General features: G+C 42.1%; 1 long non-coding RNA gene across 6 annotated transcripts in view; it reads left to right on the top strand.

Annotated features, from left to right (window-relative positions):
• The window catches only part of LOC307215802, a 204,670-nt gene extending 181,037 nt beyond the window's left edge, over nt 1-23,633 (top strand). For 4 of the 6 annotated variants that reach the window (XR_013838613.1, XR_013838614.1, XR_013838615.1 and 1 more), the window contains one exon: nt 18,124-23,633. This is a non-coding gene — a long non-coding RNA (uncharacterized lncRNA). The remainder of the gene's footprint in view (nt 1-18,123) is intronic. The other 2 variants (XR_013838617.1, XR_013838618.1) reach the window with 2 other exon arrangements.
• The last annotated feature ends 3,879 nt before the right edge of the window (nt 23,634-27,512 follow it).

Here is a 27,512-nt window from a genome sequence, read left to right as displayed (position 1 = left end):
CTCCTCATGTTATGTAGAACCCTGCTTTCCCAAGGCTCTACATTGCACAGAAGACTCTACAGGACGTGGGTGCTCTCTGGGTCCAGTAGCAGCCAGTTCCCACTTGAGAGCTGTGTACTTCCTTCCTTGCATGATTTTTTAACAAAGACCCCAAATGCCTGAATGAGGTTATCATTTCTGAGATCAGTCTTCTGTTCATAATCATACAGAACATGAGACTCCAAAGTGGAAGCACTAGCCCTTCCCAATTTACACAACCCTGCTCCCAAATGCTGTTGGACTCCAACGTGCATCAGCCCCAGCCAGCATAACCAACAACCAGGAATTGTAGTAGCACAAAACATTTGGATTGCCCCAGGTTAGAGTAAGCTGCTGTACACACGGCTTCTGTCTTTTGTGCAATCTAGTAGGATGTTTCTATGAAGTCAGAGGAGGTAATTTTATTTTCAAGCTTCAAAAAGCAGTGCTGCACAAATAAATTATTGCTAGTCTTACTGATTTAATCTATTTAAAATTTGTTGGCAAAATAAAATTTCATTTTTAATTTCATGGTAGGCTAAATCAGGTGATACCCAGTAGAACTGCACCCACCCACCCTGAACATTTTTAGTAATTGTACTGAGATGCTTTTAGTTTCGTCATGAAATTTCTTATACTTTTCACTTCTTATTTTGCTTTAGGCAACATTTCAGTGGTAACACTGAATGATGCCCTTGTAAAATATATTAGATGCAAGGTTTTGTTTTGTTTTGCTTTATACATGAACCCAGTGGTGTTTGTACATACCTGAAGTGACAATGTAGTTAGTGGGGGAAAGAAATTATTTCAGTGAGGTACTAAACAATTAAATGTTCATTTAAAACTCTATGGGACCAAACTCATTCATTCTCAAATATCATTTTAGGCTTATAACAAACAAACAGGCAGACAGGAAATCCATAAGCTTCTCACAGCAGGAAAAGGGAAAAGCCTGCAGAATTGTGTCACATAATTATGAAAAGGGTTATTTTCATAATCTGGTTGTTCATACCATCAGACTGTAAGATTATTTATCCAGCAAGCTAAAGGAGTGACAACGATTTCCATTAATTCTAAAGATAATCTTTTAGTATCTTTTTGATGCACTGTGTTAATAAAGAGCTACAAGCTGAAGGGCTTGGACTAAAAAAATAATTAGGAACACTGCCTTTAATATCACATTCTAGCAATAATGGGAGTTGCACATTGCATACTTGGATTGCACATTTGGTAGTAAATGCAGAGATGTAACGTAAGTAAAAATGAAGCTATATTGATATATTGGCCCTACTCCATTGGTGTTGATGGAGTGCCACAGAATTGCAGTCCCTTGGTTATATGGGAGATTGTAAAGGGATGTCGTCAGGGACACACTTGGAGTCTGGGCTAGCTATACCTGTGCCCTGTCCCTGGTGTCCTGAGGCACCAAGAATCAATCCTGCATAGCCCCACCCTGGCTTATTTTTCTTGGTCACACTAGAGCCCTATTCAGACATTCAAAAACCAGCAGCACTAACAGTGTGAAGGGGTAGACTGGAGGCCCCCCCCCGAAATTATATAGGTTACTTTTCTAGAGGTACCTATACAGCATATGCCATTTTCATTCCAAAATCATTCCCACGAAAACACAAGTATGAATCCCTCTTAATTTTACCCGCTCCAAATCAACTTTAAAGGCACCCCAAAAATGAACAACAGCCCCTGCATCTGTCCTTCTGATATTTGTCGCGTTTCTTGCCTAGGGGCACTTGCAGAAATATTTGTGCTATTTTCATACAAATTGCAACAAAACAATAGGAGAAATGGCATTAATCCTTTTTTATCACTCCATGGAAAAGGCTGCTCTCACAAGAAAACCACTGCAACCATCCTTTTGAAATACAGCAGGATTCATTACCTCAGAAAGGGTTGGTGTGCCTGCAGATTTTATCCAATTATATCAAGGGGGGGAGTTCAGTTTGTTTGTTTGTTTGTTTGTTTGTTTGTTTGTTTGTTTGTTTTAATCTCTATAGCTGTAAAAGGGGATAACAGAAGAGTTTTATTCTTCTGGATTGGGATTTGGATTTAAATCTACTCAGGCAGTCTACAAAGTACCTCAGACTGAATTGGGCTGTCCCAAATCAGAGTCCAAACCAAATCGTGCAGTTGGTGCACACCTCTACCTCATGCATCCAAGTGTCGAGTTGGGGTTTCATTTTGGGGATATGGATAGAAATGTGAAATAATAAACTAAAGCTAATACTCACTGTTAAAGAAAGGTAATGTTGAATAATTTCAGCCATGATCTAGCACACGTTTGACTCCAACTGAAATCAGTAAAATTACTGAATTTTTGGCTGGAATCTGCCTCTATTTTATTCTGTACCAGCATAGTTATTTTTTAAAAAATAATATTTATTAAAGTTTTGAAAGTTACAGAAAAAAAAAGAAAAAGAATTAAACATAACAAAACCATACAATACAATATAAAGACAAAAATACTACATATACATAACAAAAATAAAACAAAAACAATTAAAAAACCCACATCCAATACTTTCAATGTTATTAACTTTCTTTTACTTGTTTCAGCGACCTCCTCACACCTCCCTTTTTTTGTATTCCACTTCGATTAATTGTTTCAGCAAATCCTTTCCATCTTCCTCAATTTTCTGTCCTATCATTTAACTTGACAAATTCTAACATTATTTTTTCCTTTAATCCATTTACAATCTATTGTACTTAATTCTTTATAACATTTCTGCTAAAGCCATGTAACTTCATTCCAACATCTTTATAACATTCCTTAATTTTACAATATTTCTGTAGATAATCTTTAAATTTCTTCCAATCTTCTTCCACCATCTCTTCTCCCTGGTCTCGGATTCTGCCAGTCATTTCCGCCAATTCCATGTAGTCCATCAACTTCAACTGCCACTCTTCCCGGGTGGGTAAATCTTGAGTCTTCCAATACTTTGCGATGAGTATTCTTGCTGCTGTTGTTGCATACATAAAAAATGTTCTATCCTTCTTTGGCACCAATTGGCCGACCATGCCCAGGAGAAAGGCCTCTGGTTTCTTCAGGAAGGTATATTTAAATACCTTTTTCATTTCATTATAAATCATCTCCCAGAATGTCTTAATCCTTGGGCATGTCCACCAAAGGTGAAAGAATGTACCTTCAGTCTCATTACATTTCCAACATTTGTTTTCGGGCAAATGATAATTTTTTGCAAGCTTGACTGGTGTCATGTACCACCTGTAAATCATTTTCATTAAATTCTCTCTTAAGGCATTACATGCCGTAAATTTCATACCTGTGGTCCATAACTGTTCCCAGTCAGCCATCATAATGTTATGTCCAACATCTTGTGCCCATTTAATCATAGCAGATTTCACCATTTCATCCTGAGTGTTCCATTTCAACAGCAAGTTATACATTCTTGACAAGTTCTTAGTTTTGTGATCTAACAATTCTGTTCCCAATTTTGATTTTTCCACCTGGAAGCCCAGTTTTTGTCTGTGTTATATACCTCCATTATTTGGTAGTAATGGAGCCAATCTCGCACTCTATTTTTTAATTTTTCAAAACTGCAATTTTATTCTGTCTCCAATTTTTTTCTGAGCCTTCGCTTCCATTGGTGACAAACATCTTGGGGTTTTACTTTCCAACAAATCCTTGTATCTCATCCAAACATTAAACAGTGCTTTTCTAACAATATGGTTTTTTAACGCTTTGTGTGCTTTGACCTTTCGTACCACAAATATGCATGCCAACCAAATACATTGTTAAAACCTTCCAGATCCAGCACATCAGTGTTTTCAAGAAGCAGCCATTCTTTCAGCCAGCAAAGTCTGGCAGGGCAAATCCACCTCTTTCTTTAGCATCAGTTAATATCTTAAATTTTATTCGAGGCTTCTTGCCCTGCCAGACAAATCTAGAAATATCTCTCTGCCACCTCTTGAAACAGTCCATTTTGTCTAGAATTTGCAATGTTTGAAACAAAAACAGCAACCTTGGCAATACATTCATTTTTATCACTGCAATTCGGCTTAACAATGATAACTTCAAATTTGACCATATTTCTAAATCCTTTTTCACTTCAATCCAACATTTTTCATAGTTATCCTTAAATAGATTCACATTCTTAGCAGTCATGTTTACCCCTAAGTATTTCACTTTCTTAACCAATGTTAATCCTGTCTCCTTCTGAAACTTATCTCTCTCAATCACAGTTAGATTTTTCTATAAAACCTTAGTTTTCGTCTTGTTCAACTTAAAACCTGCTACCTGACCAAATCCTTGAATCAATTCCAATACCCTTTTAGTTCTAGATTCTGGCTCCTGTAAAGTCAATACCAAATCGTCAGCAAAAGCTTTCAGTTTGTACTGTTTGGCTCCAACTTGTATACCTTTAACTTTGTGCAATATTGTGTCATAATCCTGAGCTGAATGTTAGGTTATTTAGGAAATCTTGGTAAGCATTGGGAGAGTCTAGGGTACGTAATTGTTCACACTTCTCTTTACTTACATGGCTTTTTCACAACCCAACCCAAACTAAGCATTTTGAAATCCCTTTGGTTTAGAATTGTTGATATTCAAGCCTAACTCCTCTTAAGTGTGTTTCCCTGGACATGCTTGGAAGCGACCACATTATTTGGGAATCCTGATAAGGCAGAGATTGTCCATGTAGCATCACTCAGTTGGGCTTATTTGTGCCCCTAGTGGACAAAGGCAGGGGTAGCTTTCCACAGTGTTTTTTTCCTAGAAAAAGAGGTGCGCCGAAACTCACCATGAACTCATTCTCTTAGGTATCCAAACTGAGTTAGAATCATAGAATCGTAGAGTTGGAAGCCCTGATTGGTGGAAATGTGGCCTAGCAGCCCCATAAGGCCTTGTGTGAGCACTTTCAGGGGCCTACTAGCATCAACTGACTCAAACTTTGGGCAGCTCGTCTAGCCACTGAACACTTCTTCCATAGCATGTGTCTGTCTCACATCCTAATCTGAATGGACAACACAGGTGCTCACTCCTGTATCAACAGGGAAGGCAGGACAAAATCAGCAGATCTACAAGAGGAATCGACGTTATTCCTACTCTGGGTGGAGAACCACCTCAGTGGAACACATATCTAGGAGGTCCAATACACAAGCACACTGTACTCAGGGAAATGGACACTACACAAGGCAGCATTTTGACATTTTCAGCGAGCCCCAGGTCCATTCGACATAGACATTAATCACAGTGCATCTGAGGGAGGAACTAGCTCTCAGGTGCATTGTTTCTAGTTGCCTTGAGAAAAGGGTTTAGAAAAATGTTAAGCTGAGAGAATGAAATTATTTTTTAAAATGGCATTGGCAAGAGTGCAGTCAAGGCAGATTTTTCTTGGGTGGGGATGGAAATTACTAACAATATTAGTTTTAGTTGACAGACAAGGTTGTAAAGACATAGACTGGGAAGTCCAACCTCTGCCACCCTCACCTAACCCCCTTTCTTGGTCCATCCCAAATTCTGGCCCCCAGACAAGTACTTGCAACTTAAGAGTTGGGCACATAAAGACATGAGGTTCATGCGACATTTGTATAGCAGGGGCTGACTTGAAGCTCAGCTTTGACCCCTGCCTGTAATATGGTTTCAGAAGGCTCAGATTTTGTCCTTTGTGCAATTCATTTACTGAACAGAGAGTCCTCCGTGATTGTTAATGCTTTTTGACAGTCTACGTTTCTCTCAGAGAATGAGAAGGATTATCTCCACAATCTGTCAAATGCCTTTAAATATGGAGTACCGGATGGGGGAGAGGCAACTAGTTGAGTTGCAACTAGAGACAAAATACGACATAGAACAAAAGTCGAACAGAGAGTTTATATCCGAACCCATCTTTTTTTGCAGTTGTCAAATATGAAATCTCAAAACTTGCCAACTATCAAAATAGCAACTATCATTTGCCTTCTATATGACAAACTACACTAAATAATTTTGGGCTTGTTCTACCAAATAATAATACTTTTCCATCTCTAAAAGTCTGTTGAAACCATTTTTAATGTTTCTTAATTTTTGTAATGTGATTTCCATAGATTATAGTAATCCTCTAAATAGAAAATCCTGTAGGATTATCTGCATTTAGGCCATTTTTCTAGGGTTTCAGTTATAAGTGTTACATCTGGTTCCCAAACCTTATTTTTGTTTTAAACAGGATATGAGATTTGCTGGGTATCAACACATTTGTTTGAGAAACAATTGTTTTAACAGTTACAGTCTCACCTGTGATTGGAAAATTATGGGGTATGCATATTTTTATATACATATATTTCTTTAAAATGTTTATATCTAGAATATTTTATATATTTATATTTACAAAATTTATATTTATAAAATATTTATATTTATCACAATGATCTCAGGGCAGAATACAATAAAATTACCTTTCCATGAATTTGTTCCAATAACCTAGTATATTGGCTAAATCTCTTCTTTTTTGTTATGCCAACTAAGTAATTCATCTCTATACAGTCAAAGGTCCTATAGATGTTTAGAACTACCTAGGTTTTTGAGTCTTCCTGTAATGATTTCTATTGTATTAGCAGTTCCCCAATGGAGTTTTGAGATTTGGCAGCAAAGGACAAGGCCAGCAAAAATAGGATAGATGTATTAGCTCAGTATTTGCTTTAAAAGATCAACTAAAAGTGCTATAAATAATTTATAATAATGATTAAATAATGAAATTGGTCAGTGTGATTAATTTTTAGAGAGGTCCTAGAAGGGTTTAGGGATGACTACAATTTTAGAACGTTGCCATGTTCAGGGCAAGGTAGTTCTTCTAATATGCCATGAAAAAGCCCTGCCAGATAAGGAAAGGATTGAGACATTTCTAAATAAATGAGCTATGTAACCGTCTGCATGGTTGTCAGCAGGTGAGGCACTCCTCATCCACCAAATCCTAAATTTACGTGGGGGTTACGTTCCAAGGCACTGTTCACATATGCGAAATTGCATATAATTGAAGCATCCATTGACAAAGCCTGAAAACACCCTCTAAACCTCTGGAAAACCTAGAAAAGCTCTTTTAAAAACCAGCAGCCCTGCCAGACAGGCAGTAATGGTGGCAGTGGTGGCACTCAGCCTTCCTCATAATTGGCAGACGATTTGCAAGGGCAGTAGACCGGTAGGGCAAAGACTGGGTCAGATGCACTTGTGGGGCTGGTGGCGTCTTGCCATGGAACATGATGATGGGCAGATGGTACAGATGGTCAGGACATGCTTGGGGAGCCTCCTGGTCCACTGATACAGCTTCAACATGGTTGCCTGAGTCTTCTTGCACAAGGTACTGTCATTGATGGGGATTCATGTCCTCCAGCCACAGGTTTAGTGCCTCGTGTGCCTTCACCAAGGCCTCGTCCTGCACAAGGCTGGGACCTTGGCAGTTGTAGGTGTACAGGTACTCACTGTCCGTGATGCTCGGATTTTCTTCTCCCATATCTTAATGGAACCTATGCTGGACTCTTTCCTGCCAAACTTGCATGCCGCAACACACACACTCATGCAATCCTGTAAACAGGCTATCACTTCCTATTTTTCTACCCGCGTGTGCACCACTCGCTGCCTCTTGGGTTTGTTATCACCCAAAGAAAATAACAGTGCTGTGCGTTTAGGTGCCATCTCAAAGAATGGCTCAAAACCCCCCTCCAAACTCTGCCACTATCACCCCACCCAACCTCCTTCCTCAAACACAAACTCACCACAGGCCTCAGTGGTCAGTGCAAGGGCTCTTGGGATTGCAATTTCAAAGGCCTTTTCGCACCTTTTCTGACTGCTTTGCACCTCTTCTGGGGCTTTTTAGTGGTTTTTAAATTCTCTTCTGGGTTTGGCGCAATATTAAACTTATGTAAATGGGGGGCTGCCTGTACATGCACATCCCATTAGTCAACAAAAAGTGTAGAGTGCTCTTTGAGACCATTCCTAATGAGAGTGGCTGCCAGACTTGGGCTCACTACTTTATTTTGGAGAGGAGAGCCTTCCTAGGCCAGCAGGCAGATCAGATAAATGCTGCTGCTTTTGATCTAATGGTGCTGCTTCTGCAAACGTTACAAGGTTTGGAAATTTTAGAAATACAGTGAGAATATAACCAAAAAAGCTGTGGTGCCATTTTGTGATAAGGTGAGGAGCTTGGGGGTGCTACTGGACTCAGCCCTGCATTTTGAGGGGCAGACCAAGAAATGAAACCAAAAGTAACCCAGCAGAATAGAAAGCGCTGACAAGGTTTTCAGGAAATAGGTAGCAAAAGGATTTCTTGTGAAACAGAAATTTAGCACTACTGTTTTGATTGGTTTAAAGAAAGGCACAAGGGTTTTCTCTATAAGGTTGCTAGAGAGAAGGCAAAGAACCAGAACTGTTTCTATTTGTTTAGCTACTTCAAAAAGCAGAAGACATATACTGAAGATACTATTTCATCAGACATCATACAAGTTGTTGTTGTTGTTTAGTCGTGTCTGACTCTTTGTGACCCCATGGACCAGAGCAGGCCAGGCACTCCTGTCTTCCACTGCCTCCCACAGCTTGGTCAAACTCATGTTCGTAGCTTCGAGAACACTGTCCAACCATCTCGTCCTCCGTCGTCCCCTTCTCCTTGTGCCCTCCATCTTTCCCAACATCCAGGGTCTTTTCCAGGGAGTCTTCTCTTCTCATGAGGTGGCCAAAGTATTGGAGCCTCAGCTTCAGGATCTGTCCTTCGAGTGAGCACTCAGGGCTGATTTCCTTCAGAATGGAAAGGTTTGATCTTCTTGCAGTCCATGGGACTCTCAACAGTTTTCTCCAGCACCATAATTCAAAAACATAAATTCTTGGGCGATCAGCCTTCTTTATGGTCCAGCTCTCACTTCCATACATCACTACTGGGAAAACCATAGCTTTAACTGTACGTTGGCAAGGTGATGTCTCTGCTTTTTAAGATGCTGTCTAGGTTTGTCATTGCTTTTCTCCAAAGAAGCAGGCGTCTTTTAATTTCGTGGCTTCTGTCACCATCTGCAGTGATCAAGGAGCCCAAGAAAGTAAAATCTCTCACTGCCTCCATTTCTTCCCCTTTTATTTGCCAGGAGGTGATGGGACCAGTGGCCATGATCTTCGTTTTTTTGATGTTGAGTTTCAGACCATATTTTGCGCTCTCCTCTTTCACCCTCAATAAAAAGTTCTTTAATTCCTCCTCACTTTCTGCCATCAAGGTTGTGTCATCTGCATATCTGAGGTTGTTGATATTTCTTCCAGCAATCTTAATTATGGCTAGGGATTTATCCAGCCCAGCCTTTCGCATGATGAATTCTGCATATAAGTTAAATAAGCAGGGAGACAATATACAGCCTTGTCGTACTCCTTTCCCAATTTTGAACCAATCAGTTGTTCCATATCCAGTTCTAACTGTAGCTTCTTGTCCCACATAGAGATTTCTCAGGAGACAGGTGAGGTGATCAGGCAGTCCCATTTCTTTAAGAACTTGCCATAGTTTGCTGTGGTCGACACAGTCAAAGGCTTTTGCATAGTCAATGAAGCAGAAGTAGGTGTTTTTCTGGAACTCTCTAGCTTTCTCCATAATCCAGCGCATGTTTGCAATTTGGTCTCTGGTTCCTCTGCCTCTTCTAAATCCAGCTTGCACTTCTGGGAGTTATCGGTCCACATACTGCTTGAGCCTTCCTTGTAGAATTTTAAGCATAACCTTGCTAGCGTGTGAAATGAGTGCAATTGTGCGGTAGTTGGAGCATTATTTGGCACTTCCCTTCTTTGGGATTGGGATCTAGACTGATCTTCTCCAATCCTCTGGCCACTGCTGAGTTTTCCAAACTTGCTGGCATATTGAGTGTCTTTGTCCATGGGGTTCTCTTTGTCCATGGAGTTTTCTTGGCAAGGATACTGGAGTGGCTTGCCGGTTCCTCCTCCAGGTGGATCACATTTGGTCAAAACTCTCCACTATGACCTGTCCATCTTGGGTGGTCCTGCACGGCATAGCTCTTAGCTTCTCTGAGTTATTCAAGCCCCTTCGCCATGGCAAGGCAGTGATCCATGAAGGGGATCATACAAGTAGCAGCACCCAATATTTCTGACTCAAAAGAGACAGAAACTACCCAGGTACAGGCAGGGCAGGGCATGAGAACATCCCAAATGAAAATAGTCAGGCAGTACAGTACTGTCAGTGCTGTACAGCTTGAATGACAGGAAAAAAAATAGATATAGGGAGCTACATATTGTGTAATGGTTGTAAGGGGGTTACTTGTGCGTAAGTTGCCTTCAATTTTGGTTAGATTGCCTGGCTAACCATGCCTTGGCTGACAGCCCACACTCGCTTGCAGAATCCGTCAGTGGGCGTTTCTTGAACCTCTTCCAGCATAAGAGCTGTTTGATGCCAAGTCTCCTCCTACTTTCCCTGCGCGGAACTCTACTGCGCAAGTAAGGGGAAGGCAGAGGCGTGTCAGCGCTCTCCCCACTAGTCTCGGGTGAAGGGTCTTGGAGACCTGTCCTGTCTCCAAATCCTCCATCTCCCTCCCTTCTCTACTGGTGTTACGCTGAATTCCTTCCCCCCTGCTGGTCCCCTCTCCTGCATCGCTTTGGAGCCTTGCCTCCACCTCTCGCTCCGATGTCAGTTCCCTGACATATTGAAAGCAACTGCACTATCAGATGTGTTACTGGACTCCTACAAAAAGTTATGACTTCAGGCATGAAAGTACAGTTGCAAGATTATTTCACCATGCATAGCTTTCTAAATACTCTCCTTGGTGACTATGATCTACTGTTTTGAAAGGACCTTTATGTTACTGCATTTTATTTCCCCAGCCACTCATATGAGGGGTACAGGTCATATTCATTACCAAAGTTTGCACCAAGAACAAAGACTTCAGTTGTTCTGTTGCTTGCAGATACCAGTCGGGCCTAGTTAATCTTTCTCTTCACTTTGCTGGATGGGTATTGTAGGTTTCCAAATGCTTGATACAATTCCTTCTGATCTGTTTTTGAATGAAAGACTGGAGCAAATATGTCTTTTTATACGGTTAGGCTGTAGACACTGATGTAGTATTTGGAGGCGTGTTAGGGCTTCTCCATACAACCTGCTTATTATGCATTCATCCTGAATTGCTTTTCAGATTGCTTATGGTGATTTTTTAAAATTTTTGTACAACTTATATGCCAAAATGGCTTTGTATATGTCTTCCTTTGTGTCGTTCACTCGTTCCACATTTTCAGTGCATTCTCCATTACTTTCCTACCTGCAGAAAGCCATTTTTAATGCATTTGTTGCATTAGGACAAGGTAGTGCTTTAATTAACTTTAATGGCACAAGCCTTAATTTTCAGGATGTGCTTGAATAATTTTATTTTTGAGGCACTCTTTTTAAAAATGTTTTTATTTAAGATTTTGTGGGGTTACAGAAGTGTATATATTGTCTCCATTTTCAGATCATAAAGTCCTTTCAACAGTTCAGCTGTATTCAATGTGAGACTTTGAGGTTGTATACAGTATAAGGTTGGGGGAGAAGAGGGTTGGGAAGAGAGAGCAAAGGTGGGAGAGAAAGGGGGTAATAAACTTTTGTTCTTTTACATGGTACGTGTGCGAGGTTTTTGTGTCAGTGTCACGTGGGTAGGTTCTCTTTCTATTCATTTATTTCTTTTCATTGGCACTGAGAGATTAGGATGCCCAGGGGATGGTTAGTTGTCTATAGTTGACTGCAGTGAGTTCTGTTTGCCGGTGGGGTGGGCTAGTTGGGTCAAGTTAGCCATATCAGGCAATAGGGGTGGGTGGGGGTGGGGAAAAAAAAAAGTTAGCCATATCAGTTCATATGCTGTCAGTGGGTCCTTCTTGTTGTCCTGTTGGGCTGTGGAGCCGCACCAGGGTGAAGTCATCCTCTCTCTCTTTTTTTACTCCCGTGTTAGTTTCAGTTTCTTGGTTAGCTTTTCTACTAAGCTGTTTCCCCTACTATTTGGTACCAGTGTTTCATGTTCACTCCTGACAGGTCCCTTCAGTGTCTAGCTATGATGCTCCTGGCTGCTGAGAGTAGATAGGTTATAAGCTCTTTGTGGTGTGAGTGTGTGTTATTGTCTTGGAAAATATTCAATAGAGCTAGTTCTGGGGTGGCTTCTAAAACCTGTTTAGTTATTTTGCATACTTCTTATAGGACTGATGTCCAAAAGGGTTGCATTTTGGGGCAATCCCACCACAAGTGGATGCATGTGCTTGTAGAGGCACAGCCTCTTCAGCATGTTTTTGATGTTCCTGAGTGTTATCAACACCAACATATATGGTGTTAGGTTAGATAAGTTTCAAGATGAGTTCCCTTCTATTGGCTGAGATGAAGATAAAAGGAGGTTTAGACCACAGTCATTGTTTTTTGATTGAGTCCCCATGCCATGTCCCTCTGCTGTCAGCAGAAGTTTTTCAAGGGCCTAGTGGTTGCTGTTTTTACTGCTGGGTTGTTTAAGAAGGCATGCAGTTGACAGTGGGTTAGTTGGGACGTTTGTTTGTCCCCTAGTTAGTCTTGTATTTATTGTGTTGGTATGGGTTTATTATTTTTGTAGAAGTCTGTGGCAATATAAACCTTTGGCTTGCCAAGTTTTCATTTGGAAGTTTTGAGCTGCATGATCGAATAGTGCAGGGGTCTGCAACCCGTGGCTCCGGAGCCGCATATGGCTCTTTTACACCTCCGGGGCGGATACTAGCAAGGGGAGGAGGTCCATTGTGTGCCCCGACACTCCCCACTATGGCAGGCGCTGTACTGGCTGTGACGTCACATGGGGGCAGAGCATGCGTTAGTCACGCACCATCCCAACGTCACCTTCCCTCCCGCCCGCCCGCTACATTGTAAGGGGCATGTACGCTGGTCACTGCATTGAAAGGGGGCATGTACGCTGGTCACTGTTTTGAAGGGGAGTGAAGAACACACACACAAAAAAAGGTAGCTTGTTAATTTAACGTTTATTTCTATGAGGAGGAGTAATTCTGAGGGGTCAAACAAAGAAATAATAATAAAAAGTGTCAAAAAAGTTATTTTTATAATGACGAGTTTTGCGGCGCCCAGTTTTTTTTCTTCGGAAATGGGTCCAAGTGGCTCTTTTTGTCTTAAAGGTTGCAGACCCCTGGAATAGTGGGTGGTGGCCCAGGAGGGTTAATGGGGATGGGGTTGGAACAGTTTTCCACCTTTTTCCTTCCATGCTTTAAGCATGGTCTGTGTGAACCTTTTAGTGTTGTGGGGATTTTCCCTAGTTTGTTTTAGAGGAGTTGGTATGGTGTGTTGGGGATATTTTCGATTGTGTCTATCTCCCTGTTTCCTTTCGTCTTCTAGGATGTATGGGATTATGTGGCACATTTGGTTGGCAATGTAGTATAGTCCTATATTGGGAATTCCCCCATCCTTCTTCTGAGGAGGGAAGGTGCAGGTATTTGGAGCTTATTCCTGGCAGTTTTTTCTGCCATTAGCAGAGTTGGGTTGGGGAAATCCAAATTGAAAGGGTTTGGAATAGGTAGGTTAATTTTGGGGTGGTGATCCTTTTGATCATGACTATTTAGTCTGAGGGGGTGAAGTTGGACTTCAGGTATTTATTAATTTCTTGCCACAAGGGATTGTAGTTGTGGAGGTATAGTTTGTTGAGGTTTCTGGTTATTTGTACCCCTAAGTATCTGAATATGGTGCAGCAGAGCTTTATTTTTATGATGTAGGTGAATTCTTTTTGGATATGAAGGAGGGTGTTGAAAGATATAGCCTCAGATTTTGCAAAGTTCACCTGTGGGGCTGACACCATTGTGAAGAGTGATTGCTGTGGTTATGAGGTCTGGTGTCATGACCATCACTTAGTTTATAGGTTTTGCCTTTTATTTCCACTCCCTTGATGTCGAGGGCTGCCCAGAGTCAGATTGCTAGGGGTTCCAGGGCCAGGATGAATAGGAAGGGGGGCAGTGGGCATCCTTGTTTTGTGCCTCTTTGGATTGCTATGGTATTGGAGTCCATATTGTTAATTCTGCATTTTGCTGAGGCTTTGTAGGTGGTTGGGGCCAAATGTCATGTTGGCTAATACTGCTATTAGGTATTTCCATTCCAGACAATCAAATGTCCAAGGATATAACTATCAGTGGGAGTTTGGTTGTTTTGCTATGTTCAATCAGGTTTAGTAATTTCCTAATGGGGTCTTTTATGTTGCGGCCAGACACAAAGCCAGCCTGGTCCGGGGCTACTAATTTGTGTAGGAAAATTTTATGCAGTTAGCCAAGATTGGTGTGAATATCTTGTAGTCTTGATTTATCAATGAGATTGGGCAGTATGATTCTACTTTGGGACTATCTTTGACTGGTTTGGGGATTTTGAGGCACCCTTTGTGTGCTAGCAGTATAATACAATATAATACAATATATTAGAAACTTGACAACCCCAGTATTTTGGAGATGAGACAAGCCATTTGATTGTGACTCTTATCTTCTCAGCTACATACTCTTGAAATTTTGGTTCAAAAAAGAGCCCCCTCTGATCAAAGTTTTTAAAGTGTAGTATGGGGATAGCCAATGCAATGCCTTCCGTAAGTTGTTGGACTCCATCATTCCTGACTGTTATTGTCCATGCTGCCCAGGATGGATGGGAAGTTCCAGATGTAGCAGATGCCGAGACCTTTGAAAACAACAGAGTGGCTGAGGCAACTGAGTTAGAAGGGTAGGGTTGAAATAATAAAATTATTATTATTGCCTTACTATTATAGCTTCAAGGTACTGTAGTTAGCATTTAGAGTAGATCTTGGACACCTCAGATTGCATGTTGATATGGTGTGTAATCCAGCAGTTGTGTCCTGAACATGAATGGAAGGGAAAACCACAGGCTGGAAAGCAGGTTTTAGTACACATAATCATGTATTGTAGGCTAGAGAAACTTTTGGTGGTGTTTTCAGATCTTTGCCTGCTACTCCTGTACACTGTGAGTCAGAGAGTGTGTGTGTACATGTGTATTCACCTGACTCATGACAAGTTTAAACAGATTTCATGTCAAAACATTTTTTTGCTGATGTAGCACATTGGTGCATTGAGCAGCTAATTGCTGCTCATTTGTTTGTAAGATTGTTTTATGACACCCAGTGGCCATTGTGCTGGTATTTCTGACTATTGTAATTATTACTGGACTCATATTCTAGACTAGGAGTTTTTACTCATAGTAGTTTTGTACTAGTTGGTTTCGTGCAGTTTATGGGCTAAGACTGAGCTAGTTGGGAAGTCCAGAGTTTGACTCCCCCTGCTATGAACTCTCTAGCTGGCCCAAGGCAAGCTGCTTTAACTCTACTTCTGCCTCTACAACTGTAGTATAGGACTAAATATACTCACTTGCTTTGCTTGAAATGTGCTATATTAATACTATATTACTGTTATGCGTACTACAAGTTTTCAAATGGCAGGAGTCCAGGAGGAAATTTCCAGAAAATCCTGACAATTCGAATAAATGTAAAAGCCAAGTGAAAGTAAATATCCTGTAGGCACCAGGTGAAGATGTTCCTCTTTAACCAGACCTTTGGGTGATTATCATGTGATGCCCTTTTACATGTGTTGTGGAAGCGGGGGAATATTGATTTTTGTTAAGTATTTTGTGCTTCGTATAATATAATTTTATGCTATAAACTGCCCTGAGATCTACAGGTATAGGCCGGTATGCAAATTTAATAAATAATTATAACAATGCTAATAATTCTCCTTTCCATCATCTACAAGAAACAGACATATATACTGCCACAAGTGTGAACAGTGAAAGCAACTCTAAACATTTCTGTAATTTCCTGCTGGACATCATAGAATCTTAATTTTCTGACTATATTTATGCTGTAGGTGGGAAATGCATGAACATTTTACTGTTATTTGTTTGTTTGTTTGTTTGTTTGTTTGTTTGTTTATATAGCATGGACAATGTATATAGAGCTTTACAGACAAAGTGAGACAGAGGCAGATACAGAGAGAACAGCCCATTCTAAGAAGTTTGCATCCTTTTTTTCTAAAACATATAAATGTTCATATAAAAACAGGCACTCGTTATCATTGTTATTAGAAGAGAGAAAGTTTCATAGAATCCTAGAATCTTAGAGTTGGAAGGCACCCAAGGGTGCGTTCTCTCTCCCCTGCAATGCAGCGAAGGCATCCATGACGTTTGGCATACGGCGATTGGGTATAAATAGTTGGAAAGAAAACTGCATAGATGGAGAACAGTATACACAACAGTAGCAGTTTTTCTTTTTCCGCTTCTTCTATTTATGGGTTTTCACCTCTAAATTAAAATTGAGGAGGATTTCCAGTTATGAGCAGAGCAGTCCTAATCCCTTGCTGGAGGAGATTGAGGTGCTGCAGAGGTCTTCCTCTGCTGGGTGGGCTCTGCTGCCACAGAGGCTCCAGATGTGCCCACTCAAAGTGCTGCAGAGCACACACCACCACAGGCTGCGTTCCCACCTCCTGTAGCCAGCAGCAGAGTAGGACCATGCCTCTGATGGAGCCAAAGCTGACTGATTTCCCACTGATTTCCCTAGTCAGCTGGAACCAGCAGGGCTGTGGATGCCACAGAGAATCCACCTCTCTAATGCCAGCTGGGTGGATGCTTAAGAACTTGGAGTCACAATGAAAAACAAAGCAAAAGAGTAACAGTTCAAAAATGAAAACTGTAGTTTTAAGAAGCTGAAAAACATTATCCATGAAGGAATGATTTAAAAGGGGGGGGGGAGGTTTGACTTGTGTAGCCGGAAATACTGGAAACTCTGAGCACTGGAGACCTTCTTTAGAAAGGCAGTTCTGGAAGATGAGGCAGGGTTGCTGGTGAGGAGGCTGTGCCCATATCTCTTGCAGGCCTCATAGAGCAGTATGTGGGACCTCAAGACCAGGACCCTTCCTGAAGACTAAAGAGGGTCACGGCCTCTTTCTTTAAGCTGCTCTTTTTGATTCTGCATATGCACACTTAGTAGCTGGGGGGGGGGGTACCCAATCCATCTTCATGGCTGTGTGCCACATCCCTGGTTAGCAAACCAGCAGCAGCGCTTGAGATTGGAGGTGGGATTGTCTTCCTCCCATCACCATCCTCCACTTGGCCAGTTGATTGGTGCCATCACCAGTACTATGTGCACACATCCCTCATCAAGACCACTGAAATTAAAGAGAAGTTAGTCACTTCTGTGGGGGCAGCTTCTGAACAGGAAATCCTGTAAAAAGTAGCGCAGTAAAGTGCACCTTCAGTTCTGAGTCGAGTTTCCATTTTTCCGTTCTTTTCTTAGCAGATCGTCCTAACGGTTCCCTTGCTACTTTCACTTATGTAAAATTAGAGCCCTCAGCAAAAGCATCATGAATAATTGACACTGAGAATAGCATGCTGTTGAGCACCATGGCAGCAGCGATCTGCTTGCTTTCTGACACTTTGAAGCCTTTGTTTCACTCCATTCATGAAGGTTTAACTACATAAAAGCTTTATACTGTGAGTTAAAGACACACATACTCCATTTCAGAGCAACAGAATAGCTTTTTTAAAAAATGGAAATCACTGGAAAGCAGCATCCCTACTGCAGTTGAGTTACAGTCATGTCTCACAAAGTGCTCTTTTGTTATATGCTTTGCAGGCTCTGTGCCTCCAGGTGGATGGATCTCAAACATTTGCACTAGGCCCAAACACCCCAGGGTTTGCATCCCTTATTTCATCTTGCTCAGTACTATGGTCCTGTTATATGTTACTTCTTACTACCAGGATGCTGTGTTATTTTAAAACTGCTGTGTGGTGAAAACTTGATAGATTTGGAAATAGCAACTTATATAATTAGCAACTTGAAGGCAGCAGTCCTTGCTAGGGGGCAGTTCCCACTGTACAGAGTGTGGCTTTCTTATGAGTTTTATGCATTGGGCTAGATAAATAATTTAAATGGTTTCTCTAACTCGTTCGTAAATCTTGGCCCGGTTTCATTCATGGCCAACTGGATATCCAAAAGGTGTGTGACTTCTACAAAATTGTCTGAAACCTCTTCTTAGTCCTCGCTCTGCTTGGCCCCTTTTTTTCTTGTCAAGTAATGTACACAAAGCCTTACTTTGAATTGTTATTTAAGGTGATTGTTTTTCTTCCTCAATACATTTCCCATCTCTCTTTCTTTCTCTTCTCCCCTCAGGTTTCTTATCCATCCCAAAAATTGGCTTGGTACTGCTTTCGGAACTCAGACCATCTGGTAGCCATCACAGCCTCCTGTTGAGATCATGGAAACTGGTTCCGCCATGCTGCTGCTGCCACTGCCTCCGTCAGCTGCACATGTCACATTTCAGCACCATGTGGCGGTGGGCATAAAGCCCACTGGCACTAACACAGCAAAGCAATGGAGGAGCACAGGTAAGAAGGCCATGGAAAAATTATAAGGCCCCAATCCAGCCACAGTCAAGTACTTCTGGTTTCACTGAAATCATTTTCACTGATTTCGGTTCCAGAGCTGAGCACGTGCTTTAACTCTCGCTCAGACACATTTGTACATGCATACGTAGAGAGAGAGAAATTGGTGGGAATTAAAAGCTCTTATCTTTGACTGGATTGCTCCCCATTTAAATCCTGTCCCATTTTATTTTGAAACAATCTGCTTCAATAGACTGGGTATAAGGAATTATTCTGTGTGAGAAAAAGGATAGAGGGTCTTCTCTCTGGGGCTTTCAGACTCTAAACTCAACTAGCCTCTCTGAATCCTATCTTGACCTCACAGAGCTAGACCAAAGCAGCCTGGCTCTACTTGTTCAGAACTATGAAAGTCCCCTTCTTACAGGCAAAGGAAGATGGAAGAGATTGAAGACATCAAGGTTTGTATCAGACTTTAGTAGTCCCTCTGCCCCCAACACTGATTTGAAGTTTTGCCAAGATTTGCTATAACCCCTGCCACCCTTAAGCCCCCCCCCACCCAAAACTGCTGCTACCAGTTGACTTCCCCTGGACATCCTCACCAAAGTGTAGGGTGACACTGCTTGGGTCCCATCCACTGCAGGTAACCACTATGTTGTAAAGGTAAAGTACCCCTGACAGTTAAGTCCAGTTGCAGACGACTCTGGGGTTGCAGCGCTCATCTCCCTTTACAGGTTGAGGGAGCCAGCATTTGTCCACAGACAGCTTTCCGGGTCGTGTGGCCAACATGACTAAACCTCTTCTGGTGCAACGGAACACCAAAACCAGAGCAGCGCACGGAAACACTGTTTACTTTCCCCCCGGAGCAGTACCTATTAATCTACTTGCACTTTTTTGCATGCTTTTGAACTGCTAGGTTGACAGGAGCTGGGACTGAGCAATGGGAGCTCACCTCGTTGCGGGGATTCAAACTGCCGACCTTCTGATCGGCAAGCCCAAGAGCTACTCGTCTGGTGCCAGCTTACTTGGAGGAGTTTGTCAAGACGCATTTGGACAGCATACCTACCACATGATGGGTTCCCACTCCAGGTGGTTGTTGATGATGGTCAGGCAAATACCCTTGATCCCTTCTAAAATTAACCAAGATGACAGTAGACTTACTTTTGCATATTACAGTGTAAGAGGTTTTAACATTGGCACTATAACTCATGAGATGCATGTATGTATTTAATATGCCTGGTATAAGAAATTTAAATAGCAGCCATGAGAGGGCTGGGGAGGGAGAACTCAAACATACACACACACACACACACACACACACACACACACACACTGGTGCAGCAGTCTTGATGGGGGAAGGAAATTCCCAATGCTGCTGCCCCGCCCCGCCCCCCCCCGGCAGGCTGGAAGCTGCCATTGGCTGGTGATTTTTTTAAAATGAAAGGTTGACAGCCCTGTTTATGGCCATATAATTATAATTTTTTATGAAGCCTCTGATCCTGGCAGTTGTTATCCTTTGGGGCTGTATATCTCTCCTACCTTAAAACTGTCATTTTTCGTATTACATAACAAAAATAGCTGGCTTGGTGCCTTTTGAGGAGAGACTGTTGAGGTGTTTATTACCATCAGTCCCCCTCTCCCAAAGTGCAAGGGCGTTGTTCACTCAGCACTGAAACTGCTGGGAATGGAGGTGAGGGAAGAGTATCGGCTTTCCTGCTTTGGAATAGATCTCTGATGGACTCCGTACGTGCTGCTTTGGTTTATGAAGCAACATTTTAACCAGTTAAAATAAATTTACAAGCACTTATAAAATCCCAAAAGTAATTGGTTTTCACCCTTGAGCAAAAACATTTCATAACAGGCACATTAAGCATTAATGTAACCAAACCTTTTTATTGTTGACAACCACAGGACAATCATGTGTAAGACTAACAGTTTGTAGTTAATATTTATGATGGAGCTTATGACTCACCTGTGGAGCAATTAAGTGCTGCTCTTAAAGACTGAGGTTTGGGATTTTTTTACAAAAAAAAAAAGTATTTTCTGCATGCCCATGTGAATCTCCTGCAACTTTAGTACATTCTTGCTTTAAACACTGATCTTTCTAAACATTGTACCTTATTCTGCTGAACGGATAACAGACATGTTAATTATTGTTGAGTTTATTCTTCTAAAGACTGTTGTATGTCTGGGTCAGACCGGATAATATCAGTACATCAAAACAGCACATTAAACCCCAAATTATTAGATCAGCTGAGGTCAGCAGATGAGACACACACACACACCTGTGGGTTACAGTACACGTTATCAAAAAATGTGAGAGTGGCAACCCCGTGTCAAGAGCCATGTATCAAACAATAACATGTTAACTGACTGGGTGTCCTTGAGACTTTTCCCCTGTCCTAACCCTACATCATTGGCGCCTGCCGGCAGTGGCAGTAAAATGCTACACATAAAATTTATCAGGATACTAGTAAATCATATTTCATGATTTCATATTGGGGCAGCCCGTACGCCCCAGTGTCTTGCACTGTTGTTGGACTCTTTCCATCATCCCTGTCCCTGGGTCTGATGGGATTTTGACTCCAGCAACATCTGGAGGGCATCATATTGCCTGTCCCAGTGTTTCTAAGCTCTGGGATGGAATTTGGCAGAGGACTGTTATTTTTTATCAGCCCAGAGTTTCTCGTAACATGTAATTCTGCCTTGCATAATGGCACACAAATGGTTCTTCATGTTTTCAGAGGGTCTGGTCCTTACAGATTAGGTCAGGCTGACATGGAGTCAGGGTGGTGTAGTGGTTAGAGAGTTGAACTAGGACTGGGAAGGCCAAAAAATCAAAGCACCATTTGGCCATGAAGCTCACGAGGTGACTTTGGGCCACCCACATTTTCTGAATCTAACTACTTCACAGAATTGTTGTGGAGATAAAATGAGAGCTGAAAACTATGTACACCTTGAGCTTCCTGGAGGAAGGATGGAATCTAAATGCAACAGATAAATACCATACACATCTGGGAATTAATGAATCATTAGAGCAATCACTGCACTGGTTATAAAGAAAGATGGGATCTTTTGACACCTTTTGTTTGATGAATTGTGTTGGCACAGTAGCATGCCTTGATAGTTGCATTGAAGATGCCTTTATTAAGCAGTAGAGCACAAGCTTTGCACGCAGAGGGACCCAGATTCAGCCTGTGCTGTCTCCAGTTAAAGGGTATCAAGTAGCAGTACGTGGAAAGACTGAGATCTTCCAGAGCAGATGCCAAAATGGGAAGATAGAGGTAGACAAAATGGAGCGTTAATGTATGCATTAGTTTTGGCCCAGTATGGTTCTGGCATCTCTTTCAGATGCTGAACATAGTCTTTAAAGCTTGCTTCTATATGAATTAATAAAATAAATTCAGGCTGACTTGTGTGGGGTGCCATCCCAGTTGGGGCATCACAGTGTTCAGAAAATTATCAGGCCCCCTGGCTGATATATTATTAAGAATGGGCTTTGTGTAGCCCCCAGTAGGTGAACAACACCCACTGACCAAGCCTGGTGGTGCCTGGCCAGACCCCAACAGCTCCATGCCCTGTGTATAGAATGCAGGATATTAACCCGTGTTAGTCATACATAACATACTTTAAGTTAAATGTCAGGTTATAAATGATAAATATGGACTACCTGGATTACTAACAACAATAAAAGCTAAAGTATGATGGTTATAAATGTGGAATTTGTGGAATATTCCTAAAAGATTGTATTGTGTCTAAACTAGTAATGCACTGATTAGCAGCACCATTAATTTTTCCCCCCTCTAGAGATCTTTTTTGTCTTGCAGGTTACTGTGATTCAACCCAGGGATTTGTTGGACCTCATCTGCATCAGAGTGAGACTGTCCTTTGGGGTGAGGTAGTAGGTTGTATAGTTTTAGGGTTATACCCTGCCTGTCAGATAACTATACAATCTACTGTCTTTCCTGAAGTGGCTGTGATAGCGGCACAGGACGTTCCATCACCGTATCAGGAAACAACATCTGTTACTGATTCAGCCCATCCATTGACCTCGTTGAGCCAAGGACATGATTCAAGGGCTTAACACACCAACCAAATAATGTCCTCTTACTGAGTTGTACTTGATAAGGGTGGCCTCTGTGTCTAGGTGTACACATTTTGACTAACCAAACAGTATGGTCTTCTTTAAAATGTTTTGCAAAAAAAATAACTCTTGTGGAAGAGAGCATCTTTCTTTAGTACAGTAGTTCCATAGGAAGTTTGCACAGATCACAATATCCTCCAAATGTAAATTACAGCACTACTTGGCCACTAAAGTTGAGACAGGAATAGACCCATTTGGCAGGTGGCAGTGAAGAAGAGGAGAGGGCCCATTTGGTTATTATCAGAGGGTGCTACAATGTGGCAGCAGAGGTAAAGTATGGACCAAGACCACATGGTAGGAAAATCCCACACAATAGACCTGGAGTGGTGACTCATGAGTGGAAGCAGAAGGCATTGCAAGGCTGCTGCTAATACTGAGGAGTGACTAGGAGGTGGGGAAAGGGCTGGTGGACATTGGAAGGAGAGCATGATGCCAGTTCCGTACTGCAACACCTGGAGAATGGCCAGCAGCACTAAATACAGGTATAGCCTAGTGGAATGAGCACCATCATCCCCTCTTTGGCTCTGTTGGATTCCTTGAACAGCAACCCATGGTTTTCACCCAGTGGAAATGGCAGCCTTGCCTTTCACTTCAAATACATTTATGCATCACCACATGCAAGACTCTCTCTCTTAATTGTGGAAGCAAAAGACAAGAAGTGGCTATGTTCTATCAACGCCACCCAGTGCTCTGGCAGGATGAGGTAGTAGGTTGTGTGGTTTCAGGGTAGTGATTTTGCCCCAATCAGGAGATAACTATACAACCTACTGCCTTCCCTGAGGAGCAGCTTTGCAGCTTGCCCAGAAAACCCATTTCACTTTCAAGTAGACAATCCATGCAACAGTCCTCCCAAAGTATCTTGAGAACTGTAGGATTATGCTGGGAATTCTGTCTTGGAGAACCACTACCCTCACCTAAAAATGCAGTTCCCAAGGACAATGTGACTTTTAAGCCAGCTTCAATCTATGAAATGGGACAGTATAAATTAGAGAAGATGATATGGTCATCTCCTGAGTAAACCTATATGTGAAAATAGTATTATTTGGGATTTTATATTTAGAGTTTATATAATTTTATGCCTGTCAATTAATTCATATTTTAGAAAAAGTTCTGATTTATCTCATAAGTTCAATAAAATGTTTTGGGCAGTAAAAAAATTGCCTTAAGTGTCAATTGAGTGGAGTAAAATTGTTATGTTCTGAAGAGTAACACTTTGACCCTCCTATTCAGCATATTTGCAAGACCGCCACTTGGCTTACAAACAGCTACAGTGGGTGTCACTAAGTTGTCAGGCAAGGAATGTCCAGGGTGAGGATTTAACTCTTTACTGTCAAAAGTACACTTACAAGTTTGGAAAAGGCATGTCCACCCGTCCTGCGTCTCTCAGCTCTCCATAGATGTGCACCCAATGATGCAGTTGCAGGAATGAAGAGACCCCGCTCCCAACCTCAGCTTATGCTTCTTCCCCACCTGAGTTGTGCACAAGCTTCAGTCCTCTTTTGCTCCCTCTTACTGAGGTTGGAAAAATAAGGCTCCTCTCATTTAACCCTGTGAAGCAGCCCATGATGCCATCACTTTCAATGCTGATGACCACAGGCAGCCACACTTTAAGCACAGGTGATTCAGGTCCTACCAGACCCTTGTGGTGTGTTTTTACAGGAGGCTGAGCCATAAGGGATCTTTTGTTTCTGAAACTAACTTAGTGAATGCATGTCCTCAGGTACATAAGCCTACAAGCCATGTTTTACAGAAATGGAATAACTGCTTGTGTTATCAGCTTCACATCTGCGCATAAACCTACATATGTAAATACTAGTAACTGAGTTTGCCAAATGGTGTTTGCTGAAAGTGGGATGGTGGCGGGTGGGAATGCCACAGGTTTGCAAGCAGCACTCAAATTCATTTCTAATAGTCTGTGAGGGAAAAGGTACTTGCCTCACAACCTCCTTTGAGGCTTGTCGATTTACCAGGTGTGAAATCTGGATCAGTTCCTGAAAATTTTGCCTGTCTCTAATGGAAAGCTTGGGAAGAGCTTTAGTAACCTTATAGCAAGTTATTTAACTGGTTGGGAGGTGAGAAGGGGGGGGGGGAGAGAATGGCCCATTGCCCACCATCAAATCTGGTATCTATTATTACTGTTTATTAAAGGTGCAAGATTTTATCCAGGCCTGCCCAGCTTGGGACCCACCAAGCAGCATACAGATCACCCATTATGTGTGGCAACTGAACTTACTGTGTTTCCTGTTTGCAAGAGAATGCTGTTAAACATCAGTCAAGCCGCAATACTTTGCTGTGTTGCTGGAATTGTCTTGGTGGGTCATAGGTTGATCAAGCCTACAATGGGAAACATTTTAATGGCTCTCATCCAGCCAATGGAGCTACCTCTTTGCCTTTCCTTCCCACCAGGGCACAATGAAGGAAGCACAACCTGTGACCTATCAAAGCACACATAATCCACCATCATGGTAGAACAGGATCTTGACAAACCTCATTTTTATGTCTGTCAGAGACTACAAAAATAGGGGAGTTGCAAAGCCTTTGGCAGGCCACAAAGGATGGCTTGTGTTCAGCTTGGTGGGTTTCCCAGATGGAGGGACAAACAAACTGCTTGGCGCTGGCCACCCCCACCCCCACCCCCCCGCCTTGCTAGAAGAACTCCCCTTTTAACCAACAGATTAATTGTAAGTAGCTCCCTCCAGTCTTTGCCAAGCGTTAGAAAACAACATTTATTGTGATCCTGCTATCTTGGAGCATTTAGTATCAGCAACAAAGTGTCTCTCGGTTGTTTCTGACAATCAGCCACAGAGTATTCAGATAAAATTGTCAGGATTGGAATTTGGATTCCCTGTAGGCATTCAAACAGCAGCAAATGAAACCAGCAGCAGAGTCTCTGAAAGAAGAAATGCATTAAGAAGAGGCATCAAACATCAGCAGGAGAATATGTGGAATTTCAAAGTATTCATTTACAGCAGAAATATCTTATTTGCATTATGATGCATTATTTATTGAAAAGCACTTTGAGTCTCTGTGAGAAAAGTGAGTGTAAAAGCTTTCTCAATAAATACAAATAAATAAACATTTTCCATCACGGTCTGTGTTGGAGGGATCCAAACAGGTGATACCAATGCATAACCAGAGCAATGGCAGCATTCTTTGATACAGTTTGTGCTCATTTTTAAATGCAGATTTTGAAGGCTAGCCTATATTTTAACTGGCAAGACATGGGGCGACATAAGTTCTGAATGTTGGCCCACCAAACCCATGCTCATATGCTATTTTTTGGAAAACCTTGGTAGATTTCTCTTGTGACCAGGCAGGGGAAATGCACTGCTATCTGAGCAGGCAACAATCTTCACCACCACTTAACTGGAAGTAAGCCCCAATGAACTCAGCTGGGCTTGTTTCTGAGAAGACATGCTTAGGCTGGCACTGTAAGTAAGCTGAGCTGTATCTTCCCAGTGAGAAATGCGGGGAGGCTCCTTTCACTTCTTTGCGGACACAGAACAAGTCAGTCCATGATGCTCCCCTCTTCCACCAGCTGACTGTTCTGAAGACTCGCTCAGAATTTCAAACAGGAGGATTCTATTTGAAGAGAATGGATGAATGGAAGCAAAGAGCTTTCATAAACATTGCACAAAATGAGTCGATAGACCAGAGTGGTAGAATTCTGGGATGTTCTACTTCAAACTGCAGGGAACACATTTCTGAATGCACCTGTATATAAAGCACAAACACAAACTCCCAACAAGCTGAAAACTTGGCAGAGATATGTTAAACATTTCTCCCACAATAAGTTAGATGGCTACATGCAGGGACGGTTTTATGTAAGGATGCATAAGAAAAGCAAACCCCCTATTTGCAGTCCAGAATTCTACTCCATTCTGCATAATCCATAGAACAGCTGTAAGTCTACCTCCCTAATGAGCCTGTGGGAAAGGGGTTGAATATAAAACCCCATTTTCTTCTGAATCAGCTGAAAGTTTACAACAGCTGATCTATTAGTACCCATCTGTAATGAACACTTGGAAGAATGAGTAACACATGCTGTATTTAAAATCAACACCTTGAAACAACAATACCTAGCTTTGCTTATCCCTTAGCTAGAACAATTCTCACACAAAGCAGTTGTCATCACATCTAAAATATTGATGCTACTTTTGTTAATAAGGCACACCTGAGTCCCTCAAATTCTATCCCATACTATCAACATCAGGGGTCAGCAAACTTCTTCAGCAGGGGGCCGATCCAGTGTCCCTCAGACCTTGTGGGGGGCCAGACTATATTTTTTGGGGGGAATCTGAACGAATTCCTATGCCGCACAAATAACCCAGAGATGCATTTTAAATAGAAGCACACCTTCTACTCATGTAAAAACACGCTAATCCCCAGACCATCCACGGGCTGGACTTAGAAGGCGGTTGGGCTTAATCCGGCCCCCGGGCCTTAGTTTGCCTACCCATGCTCAGCACTGTCACACAGGGATGCGTACCTCCTGCCCACAGGCCAGATGTGACATGACAGCTGGCTCAGTATGGCCTGCTGGACTCTTTCCCCAGGCCATGGCCCCTAACTGGCTTCATTCCCTGCTTTTCTTAGTGTTCTGTGATTGCCAACAAAGGAGAGCATGCTATCTCTGCTTCAGCAGCACAGTCTGATTCCATAACTGGCTTCTGCAAGAGTAAAAACACTTTCTCTGCCAGTATGGAAGCCAAATGTGCTGGCAAAGCAAGGAGAAAGTTCTCTGTTTCGTCAGGCCAGTCAGGCTGGCAAAGACGGGCACCTGATCCCCACTCGGTCAGCCCACTGGTTGCAAAGAGGCGGAAGAGGCTTCCTCTGCAGGTATGGATGCCAATCAAGCTTGCAAGACAGGGACAGAGAGAGCACTGCTCCAGCAGCACAATATATCTGGCCAGTGGGGAAGAGAGCCCTCTATTCTTGGCCAACTCACTGGGTTTCTGTGCTGTGTGCTTTTTCAGGTGCAACACAGAAGCAGTGTGTGAGAGAGAAGGTGTCTGTGCCTGCGGGGGTTTGGTCCC

Source organism: Podarcis cretensis (genome assembly GCF_951804945.1).
Source record: "Podarcis cretensis genome assembly, chromosome: 5".
NCBI lineage: Eukaryota > Metazoa > Chordata > Lepidosauria > Squamata > Lacertidae > Podarcis > Podarcis cretensis.
The sequence above is the reverse complement of the archived record's forward strand: the minus strand, read 5'-3'. Positions and strand labels throughout refer to the sequence as shown.